The 17,585-nt window shown below is 41.9% G+C and overlaps 1 long non-coding RNA gene across 1 annotated transcript in view; it reads right to left on the reverse strand.

The window, feature by feature from the left end:
• Nucleotides 1-17,585, reverse strand: part of LOC125463629 (uncharacterized) — an 857,594-nt gene that overhangs the window by 272,146 nt on the left and 567,863 nt on the right. The window lies entirely within an intron of this gene.

The raw sequence follows: 17,585 nt of genomic DNA on the forward strand, positions 1-17,585 counted from the left end.
GGCCAAATGCATGCAAATGGGACTAGTACAGTTTGAGAAACCTTGTCAACATGAATGAGTTGGACCGAAGGCTCTGCTTCCATGCCGCATGACTCTATAACTCACAATCTACAGTTTTATCTTTCCCCTTCGATGGCTGAAATGTTCAAACCTCTCCCTAAGCCTCTCACTCTCTAAGTACACCTCTTCTAATCACGCTCAGTAGCTACACTTACTCGCAATATCTGGTGAATGGCCTTTTCTGATATGTGGGAACCACACGGAGAAGAAATGAGTAGGATACATATGAACTTCTTGCGTCATGTATTTATTGACATTGTAGTTACCAAGTGTTTTGATACAAGATCTCAGAGAGTGGAATCTGAGAGAAACAGCTGCACTTATTCCAGATGCAGAAAGCGGCAGGAGCCGTGCACCCTAGGCTAATGACAGCATCCTGAGGACGTGACGGTAAGCATTGCCAATGAAAATCTACTCCAGTGGTTCCTGTGTAACTGGTGCAATGGGTCAGGTTGTACCGAATGGAGGACAATGGGTTGCCTAGCGAACAAGGACAGAATTTTCAGTATCATTTAACTTATTTAGTGGTAGGGAGTTTTTTAAGTAAAATTTTCCTTGTGAAATGGAGTCCACAATTAGGTGAAATGTATGAGCAAACAATGTGAACCAACCTTCCCTTTTTCATTTTGTGTTTGTTGGTCCTACACAGCAGACACATAAAATTAAAACTTATTTCTGTCATCAAGACAGAAAATTATATGGAACTGAAAAACAAGAAGTAATAAGTTACGGTATGTTCGTAGCTTTGGACTGTGTTAGAAATACGTCAATATAAAATTTCTGATAGGAGTTCAAATAGGCTGAAATATTGAAGAAATTTGCTAGCTCAATTTTTTCATTTGGAAAGTTTCTCATTGTTTTACACAGGTTACACAATTGCCTCATTCTATCTGCAAGAGAAAAGCTGCTGAAACAGCAGAGTCTGAGCCTCTGGCGCCCGCTGGAACTTTCCCTGATAAATCGATTCAGTGTGTGGAGAGTAAACAGGGAGCTACACTTGACAAGGAAGATAAAGGGCAGTTACAACATGCAATTTGTATGATTGAAGCAATCAGACCACAGGAAAAAAAGATTGCAAAGCATGTCAGTGCAGTCAGTGTCTCGAATGGGGCACAGCAATAGGAGCAAATGAAATTCACCAGATCACTGCCACCTGCTTAATTAGGCCTGTCTATCAAACCTAACAGGCAAATATTGTAAAAGCACAATCTGATTGTGACCTGTGCTCATGCCTAGATGCACATCCTCTTGTATTAGCCTTTATAAATCCTTCCCAATATCTGTGAACTTGCTAGATTTATCTGGAATTATCACATTTCCTTGCAACCCACAGAAGTCTCACATTGAAAATTGCTAGTTCCAGGATTTGTGATAACGTAAGTCGTATGCCAGTTGCCAGTGAAACTACGATGGTACTATGATGCTTGATTAGTACCTGAGATTTCATATTCAGTGAAACTAAAGAGCTTCTATACCAAACCTCAGATGTGGCAGAATGTCTCATTACTAAAAGCATTTTCTTTTTAGCAAAGAAGGACAGGCTTTCAGCTTAACATCAGGTATTTCACAATGAAGTGCAATCTTTTTATTTATAAATGACAGGGAAGGAAAGATAGGGCGTGGTTATGGGAGGATGTGAGATTAACATTTAAGAGTGCACTGACAACAGCTCGGGGTGAAAGATGTCTCACATAATGCGTTTAATGGCTGCAAGCCACTCAGTAGACTACATAGAAAGTCAATTTCTCCAAACATTCCCACTTTCATTAAAAAAAAGCAGAACAGTGCAAATCTCTTCTAGCATCTTTAGGGTCAGTAGCACAAGCTTCAGACTTGCTTCAGCTACAATAAGTGGGCATTGCTGAACATCTCCCCTTTCAAACTCCAACTCTTCATTCTTCCCACAGCATTGGCCACTCAGCTTTGTTTGACCTCTTGGGATCATACAGTCCCAACATTATCTTGAACTGTATCATTTTTGGGACACCATCTTGAGCCATTTTGCACAGATTTGCAAAACTCATATTTCATGAAGTGCAATGTCTCCAGCAGCCTGGTTTAAATGATTGTTTAACCTCTGTTCTCGCCAGACCTCATGTGCTGAGTGATTCAATTTCTTACAACTGGAGATCTGCTTTCCCTACACTGTACACACTTTGTTCATTTTGTGTGGCGCCCTCCAAAATATTTACATTTTGCTTCCAGTCCTGATCATTCTACTTGTTCTACTGCAAATATTTTGTCATTTCTTATAATATGGCCTGGAATTTCTCTTTCAGTGTAATGGGCAGTCTCATCTGTTCAATCAATAATATGACCTGGGCAATGATTAACTTTCGGCATAGTCTGACAGCTTTCCTGAGAATATGTCTCTTCTCTCTTAGTAGACGAGCCCTTACAGAGGTGTGGTTTATGCCTAAGGCATAATTTCCGATGAGATCATCTTTAAATCGTGCAAACACTTCGAATTTAGCTCGATGAGTCAGTACCATTGTATCCTGATCAATAATGTTTCTCTATTCCTGAGCTTGGATGTTGATCATACATTGTTCAGGAATGTTATGAATATGGATACAAAGTATACCTTTGAAGTCTCTCTTTGCTGGATTCTCTATTCCTCAGTGAGCTCTATGGTGCAATGCAGCTTGCAGCACTCTCTCCCTAGAAGTTGATAAGAAACTTGTGATTTTTATTTGCGCAGACTTTTTATTAAGTTTTGTAATTCTTACATAGATAGTTTTGTTGAAACTGGAACAAATTTCAATTCTGTCTCAAATGTCACTTTCATAGCTAGACTCAGTGAGAAATTCGGTGATCCTGAAGCAGCCAGCATTTCACAGTTGCACACTTTAGTTTTAGTTCTTCCTTGCTGTCCTTCTGCAGTTTAGATTAGATTAGATTCCCTACAGTGTGGAAACAGGCCCTTTGGCCCAACAAGTCCACACCGCCTCTCGGAGCATCCCACCCAGACCCATCCCCCTAAAACCCAGACACCCCTGAACACTACAGGCAATTTAGCATGGCCAATCCACCTAGCCTGCACATCTTTGGACTGTGGGAGGAAAGCGGAGCACCTGGAGGAAACCCACGCAGACATGGGGAGAATGTCCAAACTCCGCACAGACAGTTGCCCGAGGCTGGAATCGAACCCAGGTCCCTTGGCGCTGTGAGGCTGCAGAGCTAGCCACTGAGCCGCCCCAGTTGACAGGTATCTTACAGCTCTGAAAGTTCACGCAATCTCAGCTGGACTCTTCTGACACCATGCTTCTAGCAATGTACTTGATAGAGCCAGAAATCAAATTACAAACTGTTACAGTGGAGGTTGAGGTCACATGATGACAACAAGCCACATCTGCCACCACTATACCATGTTCAAATGATATTCTCCAAACAGAAGAGGCTGAGCAACTGTGAAAACTGGGTAAAGAATGAAAGTACTGGCCTTGTATACACTATCCTCTCATACTTCGGATATCTCAAAGTACTCCATGACAAAGTAATATTATTCAGGAAATATTACTACTTAGAAGCTGCTTGTATTGGCACCCTCTAATACCCTTTCATGGCCATTAATTTATGCACAATATATACTGTAAGCATATTCAGTAATTCTTAACAGCCTTGTTCCCTCTACAACAAATTATCTGCTGGCATACATGCATTAAATTGCATCTACTATTAAGCTTGTTAACATGAATATAACCATTATTTTTTATTCTACAAAAGATTGAAAGTGGAGTTTGGGTTAGCAGTAAGGACATGATTCTAATTGTCGACAGAACTACAACTTAGCCGTTTCTGCCAGTTTAGAATTGTTGCCATATCACAGCTGCTTTTCTCAGCAGTACCATTTAAAGTTGAGAGATGTAGCGGAAATAAAAGCGACTTGCATTTAAATGGCATTGCTCATGGCTTCGAGATGTGACATGTGAAAGCACTTCACAGCCAATGAATTATTTAAATCTAGTCGCTGTTGTAAAATAAGAAACATGGCAGCTAATTTGTGCTCAGCGGGATCCTACCAACAAAATAATAATGATCAGATCTTCTGTTTTACTGAATTTGATACGAGGATTAAATATTGGCCATATGCTGGGGACTCCCTGTCCTCCATCAAAATAGGGCCATGGAATCTTTTCAGACCGCCTGAGATCACATCATTGTGCCCAAAAGACATCAGTGTCAATAGTGCAACATTCCCTCAATGTTAGCTTAACACAGGGACTGTCAACCTAGATTCTGTGTTCAGTGCCAGGATTTTCACAGGAGCAGAGAGACTCCATGGAGCTTTGAAGTGGAAAGTGGGACCCTGAAATCCCACCCCATTTTTGTCAGATTCAATACTTGCTGACAGGGGAAAGGGAGTGGGCTGCGACTTTCACACAATGGGAAACTGACATTCAGCAATGCCATTTTAACCCAATACTGAATTCAAACAGATTCTCGTTTCCCTCAAGTTACTCCTTCAGTATAGGATTCATAATCTTTTTACAGTTTCCACAAACGTACTCAAAAGATGGGTATAACATGTGGAGGTGTGTCGAGAGCGCGAGCTGGAGGTGAATGGGAATTTAAGAGGCATCAGTGCAAGACAACCACAAAGAATTGATTCATGATTATTTTCTCCTTGCTATCACAGAGTAGAGATCCATAAGCTTATAAATTTATGCCTGATTTCCCCCTCCCAAACTTCCAGTCATTTTTAGTTATCTCTAATGCTATTGGAGGGATTCTTGAACCTCATCCTAATTGTTGACTGTTTTAAAGATTTAGTTTTAAAAGATCTACAAATTCTTCTTTGATCCAAGTGTGTAACAGTCACCCTCAGCACTAATAATGTAAGAAATCGCAATTGCCATTATATCACCAGCCCTGGAAATTATTCACACAATGCTAGAAGGAGACCACAAAGCTGTATAGACCTTTAGCCAGTGTACTGTACTGTTCTAGCTAATTAGGTTCTGTGCTTGAAATCATGTTGCATCCTGTCTAGCTGGTGGCTACATGACATCCTCCTAGACAGTTGGTCTTGTTCGTTTGAGATACTGTGCTGCATTATAAATGCTTTTTCAAGCACTGATGATTCCAACTGTATTAGATGCAGGCAGTTCGATCACAAACAATAGAGTAATCTATTATGTCATTGCAACACAACTGTAATGGAAACATTATCAACAGGTCCACATGGGCCTGCAGGAAGCATAGCTTATAAATCAGTTAAATTTAGTAGCTTGTAACATTATCAGTGTGCTTCAATTAATCTATTCATTAATGTAAACATTTGGAAAGATTTTAATCTTAAAGGTTAGATACTGCACTTCATTGCAATCAGTGGTTTTATTTTTTGGCAGGTATCTGTAGTTGTATATTTAACCACAGCTAAATTGCAAACAAACAAAACATCCTACTGAAGTAGCTTTTCATCAAAAACTCATCAATGGCAGTTAGGTATGACTGTTGCTTCTGTCACATACACACAATTCCAATGTGGTGGTGCAATCTAAGGCCTACAGAACATTATCTACTTAGTGTTTCAATATGAAATTCAAATAACTTCAACTTTTGCTCCAATTCCCTCATCTTACACAATGTGCAAAACCGCATATTATGGCAGATAATGGGACTGACTTTGCGATTATTTATTTCTGTGTCTAAAAAAAAGTTACATGTGAAAGCAAGCAGTCTCCTGATAATTTGAAGTCATTTCTGCACTTGAAAGAAAATTAAAGCATTCAGGTCTGCAATTCAAATTAAACCACAAACATAACACAACAAAGTGGGAATTCAAAGCTAAGAATACCTGAATGAGCAGATAATCTGAATTAAGTAAATTTGAGTGGTAGATTGCACACTTCTCCCACAGTTATGAATATTTTTTCTCAAAACACATCGCAAACATAGATAAGGTGAGATTCAGATCTCAATTAGGAATGGTGTTTGACAGTAATTATTTTCAGAGTCTAGGATCAGAAATATTTTAATCGACAGTGGGTAACAGCACCACTTTGGTCATTCAGTGAACATTAATAGTGGGGCTAGATGATGACTGGCCATCCACGTTCTTTCTCTTTAAATCCAAAAACAATTTTCGCTATATTGTTAATAATAAAGCATTTTCTTGAACATTATGCTTACACGTGTGCATAATGGAAAAATTGCAACTGCTCTTTCTGTGATCTAAAAAGCAACATCATAGAGAGTGAAACATCCCACAAAGAAAAGGTTAACTCTAAGTCCTCCTCTGTGAAATTGGTATCTCAAAGTAAAAAAAGTGTGTATTTCCCTCGTGGGTTAATCACGTAATCAGACTTTGTGATCTAAGCTGATATTACATCAATTACAGCTTATTAAAGTATGAATACCAAAGTTATTTTGTTGAAGAAAAAATTCAGGTATGTATGAAAAATGTATTTTATTTTACTCTCAGAACATACAAACTACTATATTGTTGTAAAACAATGACCCTACTTTCAAACACATCTGTTTTGGATAGCTTTTATCATCGAATGCAAACTGTCAAGCAAGGGTTGAAGTGAGAAACAGAGCGAGACCTTTTCGCCTCAATGTCCCTGAATTTTCTTCCTTATTATTTTCACTTAACTGTCTTATGCCTATTGTGCTTCCGTAACTGAGGGTTCAGGGAAATTAAATTCATTTATTCTGTTGACTCTGCAGAAGAAGTTGCCAGACATTAAAGTCACTGAAGCACAAGTTATAAAGAAAGACAATTTGTGAAAACTGTGACACAGGGTGCACCGTATTCCTTTTTCCAATGTGCTGCACCACAGAGCAATGCGACATGGATAGTGGGTTAGTGATTGACTGACAATATTTTGATTGACATCCTGGACTAACCAGAATTAGCTTACTATAGAATCTTTGCAGGTACTGACTTTTTGGCTGAGCCCACTGTTTGCTATCAACTGAACAACTTTCTATGTTTGAACACATTAAATTTTAGTCTTTCTTGGGCACACACCAAGTGGCTGCAAATTTATTAATTACTTTATTTTAATAAGATTTACAAGGTCAAGAACATAAAAGAAGAAATGTGTTGCCCTGAGACTTGTTTCCCCGCAGCACTGAGCTTGTCCAGGTTTTTTCTGGAAGCATTTATTCAAGCTCAGCTACGTGAATCCTCTCCCAATATTGCGAGTTCAGCTTGTTCCAAAAGTACAAAATTCATGATGTACTTAAAATTTTGAGAAGTCAACAAGATCAGACTATAAATGGTTCCATTGTACAAGCAAATTGCTGACACAGCATCTTTAACATAGTCCACTTTGTTTGTGAGTTGGTCCATATGAAAGTCAGGTTTAATGTAATGTGTATGTCTATATTAATTTGCTGTTAGAACTGCATCCCAGTTTTTCTTTAGACTGCAATCTTTAATGGACAGTGCTGCTCTAAGTGGAATTGTTTCAGGTTCTTGCCCAAGGACAGACAGGGTGTAAACTTGAGCAGAATTGTTTCTGCACTTTTGCAATAAATTAATTTTCTGCTCCTATTCTCTTACGTAGGATAAAATGAAAGGATTGAGATAACAGAGGATGATAGGGTGCAACGATAAAAGATGAATATTTGAATGGCAGGAGATGAAAATAACATGACAAAATAAGCCAGAGAGGTGAATGTTACACAAACTACAAAAATGTCAAGTTTGAGCTACATCCCAAACATATCTAAAAGGATGTGAGTTATGAACACAGCTCCAGATTACAACCTAAAAGAGGCGAGGAAATCCAACACTCAGGGACTCATGAGCAACATTACTTCAGATTGCTAAAATGCAGCTGAGTAGCCTGGCAAGCTAAGAACCTGTCTCTTTAAAAAATAAATAAATATTTCATCTTTTATGTTACTGAGACTTACACATCTGTAAAGATACGATCCAAACAGTCCCCACTGGCAATGAGGCAGAAGCTACATTAGAGCTGGCTCATGCCCAGACTTATTAAAATCAACCCTGAAAAATTAGCACAGAGACTCAGAGGTTTCTTGAAAACACCTGCCAATTTCTAGGGTTAGTGGTGTCAGCAATTTATGAAAACAAACAACATGCGGGACAGAATAAAATCCCAAACCATTCAGCCTTACAAATGCATCGCAAAGTTTTAATTGGAAAAATAACCAGGAACAGAGCCTCTAATCCTATTTTGTAAGCGGTTTAAAATTATATTGGTATGAAAAATTTTTCAAATCCATTTCTGAGATTAGCTCATTAGGAAAGCTATTTGTGATGCTAAAGCAATCTGAAAGTTGTGAGTAATTATGAGATTTTTCATCCGTCTGTGTTGATACAAATGAAAATGAGTTGTAAAACCCTTAATATGAATCACATTAGAAAAGGTTGGTTCATTGGATAACACACCAGGGTCTGTGCAGCTAAAATGATTTGAATGCAGGTTCAGAAACAAAGGCAAGACCTGTGGTACATTAAATGTGCAGTGTGGCAACAGAAATTATTTCTTGAGGTAGACGTTAAATTTGCTTTTCTAACTGCAAAGTAGAAATATGTACCTCCAAAAACACCAAGCCACTCACACCGAATTTGTTTTAAATAAAATTACGCCAAGCCATAATTTATAAGCAAGAATCAAATGTCACATCTTCAGAAGAACAAATTCAGTTTGAAGCAAAAGGAAAATGTCTTTCAAAGGTTTATCAGAGAAGAATTGTCAGAATTTTGAAGTTGTAGCAACTATAAGACCATAAGACATAGGAGTGGAAGTAAGGCCATTCGGCCCATCAAGTCCACTCTGCCATTTAAATCATGGCTGATGGGTATTTCAACTCCACTTCCCTGCACTCTCCCTGTAGCCCTTGATTCCTTGTGAGATCAAGAATTTGTCGATCTCTGCCTTGAAGGCATCTAACATCCTGGCCTTTTTTTTAATTCTTATCTATGGCAATCCCAAAATATTAGCAAGGAAGGAATCCTGATCTTGCCATCAGCATGAAATGCCCATATATACCCCTTGTGGGACGCCAAGTGAGACTTTGGAGGAGGCGGACAATTTAAAAGTCTATAGCCCTATCCCATTAAACCCAGCAAGCAAGTGCCCATGGCTGCAGGGTGAATAGGAGCCTGTCCAGCACAGAAAGATTGGTAACCCCAATGTTGGAAGTAGACACTGCTGAAGAATATAGAGAGGCGTAAAGATGTCTCACTTCCTTGTACCCAGCAACCAATTGGGATTTTAGAATGCTGGAAAGTTTAAGAGCATTTAGAAAGAATGAGGAAAGTCTCCCCTCCATCCCAGCTACCACGGGCACTGCTGTGATTGCCGACATTTATTTGCGTGGCACCTTTCCTCCTAAAGAGAGCCTTCCAAGTCCAGTGGTTGCCTGGCTGTTGCTGGGAAACCGGCACTGGTTCACAGACTGAATCCTGGCTTGACACTTACCTTCTTCACCATCTGGAAAATCTGCTGTCATTGGAAGAGTGCCCTCTAACACACCACCAGCCTCCGATGGGTGGGTAGCATCAGCCTGCCCAATGAAGCCTCCCACAAAATTGACCTGAAACCGGAATGGGCTGGCAGACCGGCATGTCAACCAATGGTGCAAAATCATTGGCATACTCCCTCTGCCACACTTTGAACATTTAGTCCATGTTTTCAGTCTGTGTACATAAATAGGGTCTGTACGCACTTCAATAGTTCATCAGTGCAACTTTGTGAATCTTTGCTCTAAACAATTTAGTTGCTGCATGAATAGTTCCAAGATGTTGTTCCAACACAAGAGATGTGTGTGCAGAGAGGTGTCACAGAAGGGATGCAATACCAATCCATTCTTGATGATATTATGAAGAAGTGTTACCAGAAAAAGAAACACTTATTTCAAATACCTATTGCAGCACAGCTTAATCTGTTCAATGTTGTTTGGCACTGAAAAATTCATTTAATTTTAAATTACACAAACTAAATGAATCACAAATAAGCTGCTCACTGAGTACCTAGATCGTTAAAAAAAACACATTGTTTTCTTACTAAGAGGGATTAAAAATGTTTCAGCTCAGGCTGTTAAGAAAGTGACTGGTGACCATAACAGATAACAATACCCAGCCAAGAATGCGCTCGTTTTTGCTTTTCCATAGAAATTTCCTGTTGGTGTTATATTAGGCAGGAAACAAAGCCTTAATTTCATAGCCTTCAAGCTGTTTAACTTGCCAAAAATTAGACTCTTGACCACGAGTTACTTTGATATAATAATTTATACAATGTCATACATTGTATAAATTGCCATGTTCACCCAAGAGATTCTGGTAACCCCGAGTGATAAGGGCAGGTTATAAGGTCATAGAACAGTTGCTGAAGGATTCCACATGAATTAACAGATCCAAGCATTAATGGAATAGCCAAGGAGCAGGCTTCAAAGCTGAAAGGTGCAATTTCCCTTCAATAAATTAGCTTGACGGAAAGCCAAACCACACATTTTCAAACAAAAAGACTCCATAATAGAAGATTGCATTTGACAGCCAGATTTTTGAAGCACATAAAATAATGTGAACATTAAGAGTAGGGAGCTAGAATATTATTACTTTAACCAAGAGCAGACTAGCTTGGTTATTTATCTCAGTGTTGACTGTTATTGGGACTGGAAGTGGCTGCAACATTTGTCTACAGAACAATTGTCACTGCACTCAAAGTAATCCAGTGCCTGAAGTGCTATGAGATTGTCCAAATACAAGCATAATTATTTATTTTTGCTTGAATTGACTCCGTGTTGACATTCTATGAACCACAAAGAGAAATCAGTCTCCAAGGAGGTGGCATTGGACATTATTGATGTCCAAGTCAATAACATTGTGTCACATATCTGCCTAAATTCACAACATCTCAGCAGGGCAACTGATGTTTGTGCCTCCTGCAGTAGGTTTAGCACGAGCTGCGCTCTATAAAGGTCACAAAAAGAGTCCTGCCTGCCATACAAATCTAATTTTGCTCGGTATCCATTACATTCTCAGCGTGGCTATGATTGGTTTTATTCTTTTATCTTCAGTCATGAAGCCAAGTGAACACGTTTGCGATTTCTGCGACACTTGTCAAACAAATTGACTTTCTTGGAGCTAAAGGCTTCGGCTGATCTAGTTCAGACCTCAGAGAAATGGAAGCTAAACATTTAAGAGGTTTTAGGATCTGAATCTCGGCAAGCCTAGAGACACCTTAGACTGCAGACAGATAAATACTGTATAGACATTGGATGCGTGCTCAATACGGAGACAAGTCCCAGCTCCCTTCAGCCTAAGCTCGCAACACTGCCCTTGATCCCCATGTGTATCATTACACTAGTATATCCAAGTGGACATACAGCATAAGAAAGTGTGAAACTTTGGCCAATACAGGGAGGTAGTAGTGCTCTTAGTAATCCCACTGGACTAATAATCCAGCAGGCCAAGTAGTATCAGAGGAGCAGGAAGGCTGACGTTTTGGGCCTAGACCCTTCTACAGAAATTTTTGAATACTTCTGAAGAAGGGTCTAGGCCCAAAACACTGCTCCTCTGATGCTGCTTGGCCTGCTGTGTTCATCCAGCTCTACACCTTGTTATCTCAGATTCTCCAGCATCTGCAGTTGCTACTATCTCTGTACTGATAATCCGGACGCTTTTGCAACTACTCAGTGTACAGGAGTAAAATCCCATCGTTCCATGTTCACTGTGTACAATATTACTTGGACCCTGTGCTTACTCGGACTGGTTGTTGGATGGCCACTTGCAGTAAGTGTCTCATGGTGGAGGTCACATGACAGATATTCATCTCCTCACCCCCCAGAAGGAGATGAACTTGGCACTGGCTGCCAAAACCCGACGCTGCCCGTGGGGGATGTAGAAATCTCTAGGTCCCAGAGGCCAAGCAAGAAGCACTGCTTATCGTGGAGGTGCTCTCCAATGATCTCCATCGTGTACCGCAAGTTAAAATGCCAAAATATTTACCCTTTGGATGTGACAATGTCTGGCAGGTACCAGTGAGAAGACCATGGTGTTTGCTGTCCGCAGTCATGTCCCTCAAGACTTTGCACTGAGTAAGAGTACAAGGTTAACTCAGAGGCGCCACCGATAAAGCTGGCTCCTGCAGCTCTCATCAGCTCAGATACTGGCATGGTGGAGGTAGTTTTTTTTTAGATCACAGTCAGGGACTTTGCTCATGAGTACTTCCCTGGCATGTCTCTGCGGCTGGCCAAACAGGAAACAGTCCAGGTCATGCTGGCACTCAGAGAACTGTTAGAGACCAGGTACTCGCTTAGGCCCAGGCAGAAGAGGACTACATAGAGTTGGCAATAAAGTGCCGTCATTGACAAGCACAGGTAGACGCAGGAGCAGCGGGCAGGTGTGTCAGGGGAGACTGGACAACCCGAAACAAAGGCTGCAGGGCTGTAGCAATATGACTGCCTCAGACATGTGAGCACATCCGGCTGCCTCCATGGACAGGCTGCCATGAAGGCCCAGCTCCAGCACACTCTGAGACTGCTGGCTATGAGCACAGACCTGCACTCCATCATTCTAATCATTGGCACTTAGTGTCAATAGCAAGGCAATGGGGGGCTGGTGGGGGGGGGGGGGGGGGGGGGGGGAGGGGTGGTAGTGGGAGGTGGTGTTGGTGAAAGTGGGATTGGGGGAGCCTTAGCTCTCTCTGGCAGTCTCTCCTCACAAGGAGACAGGATGTATCCAAAAGACACCCAGCCAGAAGAGAAACCAGGTACAGGTTCCTCAGAAATCTACAGTAAGGTTGCTCCAAATGTGTGTGAGCCTTTCGCCTCCACCTTTACCTGCTGCTCTCAGCCCTGTGGGAGGTCAATCTGAGCAAAGTGCACTTGCCTCCAGGACTCTCCCTGCCTGGACCTTGTAGATAGAGAGACTCCAGGGCCACCTAACCAAACCTTCAAGGCTAAGCAGGGTACCACCCCCACACCGCTCCCCCCCCCCCCACCCCCCACACCCCGGAAGCTACAGATTCTGGGACAACACTGAGACATAGCCGAAGGAAAGAATGAAGTAAACCTTCTGAGGGCAAATAGGTGGCAGGGGTGTCATGTTAATGTAGATAGGTTTTCACATTTGAAAATATATGTTTCACTTTTCACCTACATCTGTATGTACGAGTTTCTGTCTAGCCACAACTACAATATTGAATGGACAGTACCTACACATTTTAAGTGCTACATGGTGTTCCACAGTCCACGACATGAAGCTATCAGCTCCTGCACCATGTGCAGGCTATTTGGGTAAACCTCAAGTGATTGTTTCTTGGACAAGTTTCCCTTTATCCAGGTAGGCAAATGTAACAACTGCTTCACAGGTTTTAGTCGGATTCATTTGTTGTCTGCATGACCAGCTCAGGAGCTGGACTGTACAAAGTGTGCAGTGCTTGCAGATGTGTTTCAGCTGCATGGTCAGTGAGTCTGTGCAATCTGCACTGAACATAACAGTACCTATTTCTCACTCTGGGTGTGGCTGCAGCTATATTCCTCTCTGTTATGCATCTGTTATTTACTGCACAATGAAAAGCAACAGCACTCACTCCTCAGTGATAATGGGAACTGCAGATGCTGGAGAATCCAGATAACATCTGATAAAGGATCTCGGCCCAAAATGTCAGCTTTTGTGCTCCTGAGATGCTGCTTGACCTGCTGTGTTAATCCAGCTCCACACTTGGTTATCTAGAACTCACTCCTCAACCTGGTAGTCTCAGGCTCAGCCTCTATCTCTCTGTGAACCCACAAATATTAACATCTCCATCCTGGTAGTCATCCCCAACAATTTTATCGCCTCTGCACTTCCCTAAATTCCCTACCCAACCTGTCTATCTGAGTCCTCACCTGCTGACTTTGCTAAACCCCTCCTGCAGCCCCAGGCATAGCAAGCAAATATGCCAGGGTTGGCAGTGCATGCTGTTTCCTCAAGGAAGCTAGGGCATTGCTTATCAACATCAATCACCCCTCCCACATAACACCTTCACCCCATGGTCTATTGCCTGCCCTATCCCCACCCCTTTTACATTGAGAAAGCCCCCTGCAATATTGGCAGCCCCCTGCATCTCAGCATTCTGCCAACAATTCCCTGCCCCTGTTACATCATTTCCCCCAGCCTTCTTCCTGAGCTGTGGTTCCTGATAACCACTTACCTTTGATTTTTAGGGGACAGACCCATTGGACTGACCATGGCCTGCACCTTGAGTGACTTAATCAGACAATGAGTGACCAGGTCCGTGACTGATATCTGTGCAGCTGACCAACTGTTTTCCTGCACCTCGCCAGTCTAGTTGTACTAGATTCACAGGCTGACCATGACCCAGCCCCTGGACAGCAAAGGTTTGGAGCCCCTGACCATTGCCATCCCAACTGGCCGACTGACTGTGCCCAATTGCCTAAGTGGATATCAGAGGCAGCCCTTGACCAACTGTGTAAAGACACCCCAAATGAAGGTTTTCTCCCTTGACTTGACCAAAGGCTCCTTCCACCCCTTCTATTTCAAGATAAGGCTGTATGCTTAAAGCACATGCAGTGTGTTTGCTACATAGGTGTGGGTGAGGGATTGATGCAGTACAGTGCTGTACGCCAACATGTCCACTTCCTGACTGATGATTTCTGCAAGCGTGACAAGCTGACTGGCTTTGTGTTTGCACTAACCAGGAAGGCAATGCAGCAATTGTACAGCTGAAGGGCCAAATTACTAAAAAGCTAACAAAGGCATGAATGCTGTGAGCAACCAAGGAGGTGTGAAGTGAATGACCACTCTGGGGTAGCAAGTGAGCAGCCTTTAGATGCAGTTTTGTCCTGTCTTTTCCTACTATTCATTAGTAGGTCAGTAATACTTTCCACTAGTCCGATTCCGGGGGAAAGCGTGTCCGGGTCCTTCCTTGCGCTCAAGAGCTCCTCAGCTTGTGTAAGCTGATCATCTATGTCCCGATGTTTAGGGATCGAAGCCGGTGTTTTTCGGCTGGCTCTTTGGCATTGGGCTTGATCATCGGAATTCTCCTGGTCACTCTCTGCCTCAGAATCGTGTGAGTCTATCGTTGGCAGCAGATGGTCTGGACCTCCGTTGGGGTGTTTGCCAGGAGCCTGCGCTTGTCTGAGATTTGCTTTGGTGTTTTGGTTTTCAGGATGCTTGCGATGGATTTGTTTATAAATTTGCATCCTGCAAATCTCGCCTCTAATTCCCTCAGGAGTGCCACCTCCTCCTATGACCATACGCGGTCACTTCTCCCAGGTTTGCCCTTGACTTTGGGTGCCAGTTTGAGGCGTTTCTCATTCCGTAGAACCAGGTGCCTGTGCCTCTCATGTTGACCAAGGCCTGATTGTGTTGAGAACCGTTGATCACACACGCTGCATGCAAAGTCCCCGGTTGGGGGTTGTTTCGTTCCTTTGCATTTGGGATAATGGCAGGCTGTTGAATGGTATTCTCCTGCCTTATCGCAGCGTGAACATTTTGTTCGGATGTTCTTTATTCCGTGCACTTTAGTCATATGGATCTTGAACACGCTCACCGTGGGGAAGAGGGTGTCGCAGTCCTTGCAGAACAGCCCATCGACGGGATAGTGGATGATTACCTCCGAGGCGGACGTTCTGTCACATACTGCCTCGATAACAACTCCTTCCATGAAGGCAGTTGCATCAGCTGTTTCATCGCCAGTCTCATTTATCATTTTTTCGTCTGTGCCCAGCTTCGTGTCTCGATAACTTTTGTTGTAGAAGGTTTGGGTGGTTGTGCTCCTGAGATGCTGCTTGGCCTGCTGTGTTCATCCAGCTTCACACTTTATTATCCTTGCCTTTAGATGCAGCTTGGTGCAGTCCCGGAGCTGGGCACGTGTCCCTGTGCGCAATGAGTCCTGACAGCAGTATTGCAATTAGAGTTGCCAATTCACCCAAACTGCAGCATGGTCGTGGAAAAGTATAATGTAAGCAGATCGGACATGTGCCATGAAGGTGCATGGAGACTTTGTTCAGACTTGAGAAGTTTCTGCCCACTAAGTCTCTTCTAGTTCCTTTAAGGTTACTAGAGAGCTTTCAACCACCTTCTGGTGAGACGAGTGTCTTTTGTGTTCTGTCTAATATCTGGAATTCTAAGTCTCGAATCTGACTGTAGCACTGGCTCTCAGATTAATTTGTCCTCTTGGAATGAGCATTTTTCCGCCACAGAGCGTCAACTTTGCCTTCAAGGGTTTCATTTTTGGATCACGATCTGGTAACTTTGTACAAGTCTGAAAAGATCAATGTTGCAGGAAGCACCATCTGGCAATTCATCTTCGTTTGACGCTCTCGTTGTGCTGTCTTCATTGCAATATTTACAAACTAGTATTTTCCCTTTAGACTTGACAGTTCTAAGGTGTAGATTGAATCATCCAATTCTTTATTTGCCATCTCTCTGGCACTCATGCTTGATTTGTCAGAACTGTTGCCTGACAACTCTGTAACAGTAACCGTGTCTACAGTCTTTAAAGGTTTGTTCGTCTTCATCTTAGCTAAACACTTGCATGTAAAACAGTTTAGCTTCTTAGAGTTAAAACACTGCTTTAACACTGTTGGACATGTCTTCTTTTATAGGATGGACTCACAATATTTACAATGTGTCCTACAGTCTTGATCTTTCTACTGGCTGTTTGTGGATGTTTGTCTTTTTTCTGAATTGTTGCACTTGGAAGATCTACAACGTTGTAGACAGGTCTGGTCTGCTTATCACAATAATGCATAGGACTGGGCTTCTTTTCTATATTGTGGACAAACTTGTCTGTTCTTTCAACTATGTGCTGAAGCTGTTAATTTACAACCACAGCACATCTACACATATTGATCATTTCCCTGAGAGTAAGTTTCTCCTTTGTCAGTGGATACGGTTCCACTGCTGCCTATTGCTTAAGTTCGATAATTTTCTGAATCTGAAAATTCTAATTAGCATTGCAGCTATGTCCTTCAGGGCACAGTGGATATGGTGAACTAAGACAGACTTCGAAAATTACCCCCTTGACTGTGAAAGATTCTGTATTGTAGAAACTCACAGTTTGATTGATCTTGATGGCTCCAGGTAGCACAAAGGCGATCAGAGGGTATTATTCAAAATGTAGATACCACCAATGACATAGGTCAATTAGCATATTCTTGCTGAGGTAAAAGAAATACAAATACTGCTGTTCACTCAACTGCAAATGCTTCAACTAATTAGATAGTGCTTCATCACTTACGTTATGTTTCCTCTGTCAGTCTTTGTTAATTTAAAACTAATACTGCCAATTACCTACTATTAACACACATGAAACCAAAATGCCAGGCACCGATGCAATTATTGAAGCCAATCAGTACAAGTGGCATTAAAATCTTCATTTTTGACCTACCAGATGGTAGAATTGAAAACAGTCAGATCTACCCATAATTAATTAACATGTCTGTTACTCATTTGTGTGCTAATACACTATAGGGATATTTAATTTCCTGCAAGCACTTCAGAAACGGTAGATTTCATGTTTATGTTGACCCCAGACTTTTGGCCAAAGTATCATTCATTTTTCATGTATCTTGTGCAAAATTGCTCT

The sequence above is a fragment of the Stegostoma tigrinum genome, chromosome 22 (assembly GCF_030684315.1).
Source record: "Stegostoma tigrinum isolate sSteTig4 chromosome 22, sSteTig4.hap1, whole genome shotgun sequence".
NCBI classification, from domain to species: Eukaryota; Metazoa; Chordata; class Chondrichthyes; order Orectolobiformes; family Stegostomatidae; genus Stegostoma; species Stegostoma tigrinum.